This window comes from Protopterus annectens, chromosome 7.part1 (genome assembly GCF_019279795.1).
Source record: "Protopterus annectens isolate FY-2018-M chromosome 7.part1, PAN1.0, whole genome shotgun sequence".
NCBI classification, from domain to species: Eukaryota; Metazoa; Chordata; order Ceratodontiformes; family Protopteridae; genus Protopterus; species Protopterus annectens.
Window position 1 is genome coordinate 390,885,889 of NC_056740.1, and position 6,000 is coordinate 390,891,888.

Sequence of the window (6,000 nt, forward strand, 5' to 3'; positions counted from 1 at the left end):
GCCCATATACAGGGGATCAGAGGGAGACAGTCTCTAGAGGTTGAGTATGCTGACACCAAAGGTTCTTTAGGTACCACTGAAGTTTTCTCATGTGAAGCCTGGCCAAAGGAATTAGAAGGATGTAAGATGCCGTGTACCCAAAGGCTTGCCGCAACTTCCTCGCACTGAGGTGACTTCTGGAAGCCAGATGGGTAAAACAGAGAGACATGAAGCTCTGCTTTTCTGGGGATAGGAAGACCATTTGGGATGCTGTGTCCAGCAGTGCTCCCAAGAAAATGATCTTCCTGGAGGGTGTTTGCTTTGATTTCTTCTCGTTGATGGTGAACCCTAAAGAGGTTAGGAGGGTTTTGACAAAGAGGAGGTCCTTGAGCAGCTTTTCTTTACAATCTGCCTGAATGAGGCAGTCGTCAAGATAAGGGTAAATTTGTATGTTTTTCTGTCTGCAAAAGGCTATAGCCATGGCTAAGCATTTGGTGAATACCCTGGGAGCAGTAGATACAAGTCAAAGGGTAGTGCAGAGACCTGAAAGTGTTGTGAGCCTGCTCTAAAGCAAAGAAATTTCCTGCAGGATTCCCTGATGGGGATGCGGAGGTAGGCATCTTTTAGATCTAGGATAACTAACCAGGCATTTTTTGTCAGCAGATGCTGCAAAGTTAGCATTCTGAATTTGGGGACCACCAGGAAGGTGTTCAGAATGGATAGATCCATGATAGGGAGCCAAGTGCCCTCTTTTCTGGGAACAAGGAATATTCTGGAATAAAAGCCTTTGCCTGTTTGATCTGAGGAGACAGGTTCTACTGCCCCTTGGGATATGAGAGCTCAATGCCTCTGCCCATTGATTTGGAGCTAAGTCTGGGTACCCTCTTTGAATTGGGAGTTTGTTGAAGAATTTGTATCCCTGAAAAATGATCTTTAAGACCCATTGGTCCTTTGTTACAGAAAGCCAATTTTCTTTGCAGAGGGAGAGTCTTCCTCCTAGTTTTTGGTGAGTGAAGTGGGCAGAGGGGGGAGAGGAAGTCGTTGAGAGTTTTTGCCATAGAGGGATGGCTTAGAACTCCCTGCCTTTGGAGTGGAAGTGGTTAAGTGTTTGGTTTTCTGCTGTCCCTGGGATAGGGGGGTCTGGGTCATCTGTCTCTGCGGGGTTACCTTGCCCCTGTCTGCTAGGTGCAGGAAAGGACCAGTGTTTTGAGGGAAAATTCCTGCTGAACCTAGGAGGTTGTAGTACCAGAAGGAAATCTTTTACTGTTTGCATAGATTTTGCTTCGTCTTCCACCGTTTTAAGCCCCTCTTCTGCTTTTACTCCAAACAAGCTGTCTTTATCAAAGGGTGCATCAAGTAATTTAAATCTGACATGATCAAGGAGAGGTCATTACTTCAACCATGCATGTCTATTAATGACAGATCCTGACACTGCTGCCCTGCTAGAGGCTTCTACGGGGTCATATCCACAGTGTAATGAGTGTTTAGCCACTTGACAAGTTGAATGCAGTAAATCTGCTAACTCTTTCGAATTGGCACAGTCAGGAAAGGTTGAAATCTTTTGTTTTAATAGTTCCAAAGTGTGCTGTTGATATTTTAACATGTGGAATTGACAGTTGAGTGCTCTGATAGCTAAGGTTGCAGAGGTGTATATTTTTTTTTACCCCATCTGTCCATAGCCCTGGAGTCCTTGTCAGAAGGAATGGTATTCTCTGCAGAATTAGAAGTTATGTACTTACCATAACGTTCCATCTGAGTAGGTAAACTTCATTTGTCAGCAACCTATGGGTTATTGGATCCATATCGGATCCGAGCTGGCAGCTTCCAACAGCTAAGATCCGAGCTCCAAGCTCCTCCCCCCTTGCCCATAATCCCTTGCTATCCCTTCCTGACCTCCGATCGAGTTTGCCTATCCATAGACCATACGATACCAAGAACCATCTCCCTACTCTAACCTGGAAGAATCTGCCATGACAGCAGGAGTCTTTTGAACATCCATATAGGCTAGGGGGATGTAGGGAGGGACAGTTGCTGACAAATGAAGTTTACCTACTCAGATGGAACGTTATGGTAAGTACATAAATTCTAAATCTGAAGTAGTTAACTTCATTTGTCCATGAACCTATGGGACAGAGTCCCCAGCTACCTGATTCTTGGGAGGTCCTCATGGAAGGATGCTCCGGAGCACTGCAGAGCCAAAGGATGCTCTCCCCCTGGAGACAATATCCAATTTGTAATGATTTATAAATGTATGAGATGAAGCCCAAGTGGCTGCTGAACAAATGTCATCCAACGACACCCTGGATCGAAAGGCTGCTGAGGTAGACACTGATAGAGTAGAATGGGTATGGACTCCTTGAGGTGCAGGCCGGCCCGAACGCTCATATGCCAAAAGACTACATTGGGAAATCCATCTGGACAATGTGACTTTTGAGACAGGTTTTCCCAAGGAGGGCTTAGCAAAGGATACAAAAAGTTGGTCAGATTTCCTGTGGGCAGCTGTCCTGTGCAAATAGAATCTTAGTTGCCTATGTACGTCTAGCGAGTGCAACTTGTATTCACCTTTGTTTTGGTAATTTGAGAAGAAGACTGGCAAATTAATTGACTGGTTGATATTAGACTCTGATGCAATTTTGGGCAGGAAGGAAGGATTGGTCCTGAGTGAGACTATCTTTGTGGAAAACCAAATACGGTGGCTTGGCGCAAAGGGCTTGAAGCTCTGAGACCCTTCTGGCCGAAGTAATGGCAACAAGAAAAACTGTCTTCCAAGATAAGTATTTCAGCTCCACCAAAGTTGCAGGCTCAAAGGGAGGAGCTGTTAGAGACTGAAGTACAAGAGTTAAATCCCAAGGAGGGACTGCATCTTTTACTGGAGGTCTTAGTAAGAAGGTGCCTTTTAGGAAGGTCTTACATAATTTGGACGACGTCAGAGGGCCGAGATCATTGCCAACATGATAATGAGAGATTGCGACCAACTGGACTTTGACCGTAGAACAGCTAGCACCTTGGTCGAATAACCCTGACAGAAAATCTAGTACTGCTGGCAACGGAGCTGTAAAGGGATCTAAGTTCTGATGCTCTGCCCAAATAGAAAAATGCTTCCATTTGCTATTATAGATTCTTCTAGTAGATGGCTTGTGAGTGGCTGCTAGAATAGCCTTGACAGGGGACGAGATACCGGGAGTCCTAGCTATCACTGGAACTGGATCAACCAAGCTGTGAGCTTGAGGTTGTCCAGGTTCGGGGTTGACAGGCCTGACGGATGAGAGATCAGATCCAGGATGGGATCTAGAATCCATGGGGGATTCACTAAATGAGACTATAGATAAGGGAACCAAGCTTGACGAGGCCAGAATGGGGCAATGAGGATTATTCTGCTCCCCAACCGTCTGGCTTTCTGTAAAAACTTTAGCATCAGGGACAGAGGAGGGTAAGCATACAGTAGACCGGGTGGCCAAGCATGCACCAGAGCGTCTCTGGGGGATTCCCCGGGTGGGGGAAATAGAGCTAAGTAGTCGCTGCACTTTGCGCTCGAAGGAGAGGCGAAAAGATCGCAATGAGGTTGACCCCATTTGGAGAAGATTTGCTTCGCTACTTTTGGATTCAGAGACCACTCGTACGGTGACAGGATGACTTGGTCTGTCTGCTAAAAAGTTGGACCGTCCCGGAATGTGCGTCGCTATGAGAAAGCGGTTGGTGGACGTAGCCCATTCCCACACTCTCATGGTCTCCCGACAAAGTGGATAGGACCTGGTACCCCCTTGTTTCTTGATATACCAGACGACTGACATGTTGTCTGTCTGAATCGCAATTGTCCCCAAGGGAAGAAGGCTTTGAAGTGCTTGCAATGCCAAAAGCACCGCTCTCATCTCTAGGACATTGATATGCAATAAGGTCTCCGAATGGTTCCACATGCCTTGGACGATCCTGCCCAAGCAGTGCCCCCCCAACCACCCGAGGCGAGAGGCGCCCATGGTCACCATGGCTAGAGGAGGGGGCGCAGAGAAGGGGCGCCCCTTCTGGAGGTCCGGGGACTGGAGCCACCATAAGAGGGCTTTCTTGCACACCTTGCTGAGAGGAACGGGAAAGCTCAGGGGATGTAGCAGCAAGGACCACTGGACTTGTAAGGTCCATTGAAGAACTCTCATGTTCAAGCGCGCCATGGGTAGTAGGTTGATGGTTGCCGCCATCAAGCCTAGAGCCCTCAGGACCAATTCCACAGTGGGAGTTGGGGATTGTAGAAGGGCCAGTACATGGAGTTTCAGAGTTCGTAGCCGGTCCGGAGTCAAGAAGGCTAGAAGCTGGTTTGTGTTCAATCTGGCTCTGATGAAATCTAAGATTTGAGTCGGAAGAAGGGAAGATTTCCCAATGTTGATCGTGATCCCCAGCCGGGGAGCTAGTCAGAGAAAGTAATCCCGGGCCGTGCAAAGTAGATGCCTGGTGGGGGCGGTCAGGAGCCAGTCGTCCAGGTACGGGAAGACCTGAATTCCCTGGAGTCTCAGGTGGGCCGCTACAACAGTTAACACTTTGGTGAACACCCTGGGGGCTGTGGTAAGACCAAAGGGAAGGACCGTGAATTGGTAGTGGCTGGCTCCCAGCTGAAAGCGGAGAAACCTCCTGGATCGTCTGTCCCATCAGAATGTGGTAGTACACGTCCTTGAGGTCTATGGAGCACATCCGGTCGTTCTCCTGCAGAAGGGGGAGAACGGATTGGAAGTGTGACCATCCGGAACCTTTCTTTGGCTACTGACAGGTTCAGGAAGAACAGGTCGAGGATTGGTCTCAAGTCCCCCATCTTTTTTGGCACCAAGAAGAACCTGGAGTAGAAGCCTGATCCAGACTGGTCAGGGGGGACGTGCTGGATTACTCTTTTTTCTAGCAGCCGGAGTATTTCCTTGGCTGCCGCCTCCCTCTGATTGGGTGGGACATCAGGGAGGTTTCGGGAACTGAGAGGGGAATTGAGAAAGGGGATTTTGTAGCCTCTGGATATGATCCGAAGCACCCAGCGATCCGTTGTAATGGACTCCCAAGCTGCCAGGTGCCTCGAGAAACACCCCCCGACTGCCTCCAGAGTGGAGCAGTTGGGTAACCCCTCAGGGTTGCTGCGTGGGCCGATCAGAGAAAGGTTCTCTGGACCCAAAGTTCTTCGGTCCGGAGCGAAACGGGACTGTTGAGACTTCCAGAACCACATCTTCTTCTGTCCCTTTTGGTTCCTGGAGAAGGACCTCTGGGGAGCAGAGAAGCAGACTCCGACGGCAGACAACGTCTTCCCGTGTCTTTCGCTCTGGATCAATGTGTAGCGTACGGTCTTGCCAAAAAGGGCAGAACCATCAAACGGGGCATTAGCGAACGACGCCTTAAAGGGTTCCGCAAAATCACAGTGCCGGAGCCATGCCTGTCACCGTAGGACTAGGCCCGCTCCACTAGCTCTAGCGGCTCCTTCCATGGCATGGGATAGTAACTGCATAGAGGTATTGGAGATACCCTCTGGCCTTCCAAAGACATGCATCTGGAGCATTTCTCCCTGGGCCTCCGCTGAAAACAGGCTCTGTGGAACCTAGTCAGACTTCCCTGGTCAACAAATAATAAATAGGGGAGTCCACGTGCCTCCTCTTGCACTTGTGTTTGTGAGGGACCTCCTCGGGGGGGGGGGGGGCTGTCCGAAGAGGCCTCACCAACCACATCCCGTTCCAGCAAGGGAACTATCTGGGACGTCTGAGCAGGCTGTCCCTGGGGCCGGGTAATGGAAGGCGGACCCGTCTGAGAGAGAGTTGCAGGATGGAGCCGTAGCTGAAGCTGGGGGCCTGGAATCTCTCGACAAAACCCTCTTTATGATGTCGAACACCGAAGGAGAGCCGCTCTCCCTAGGATCCGAGAGCAGACCCTCCCTCGGATCCGACATGCGGATCGGAGCCGGCGCCGACACGGTCGGATCCGAAAGGCCAGTATGCTCCGACTGAGACGGAGCCGAAGCCATACTGACATCTCCGGATCTAAAGCTCACCTCAGAGAGCTTGGATC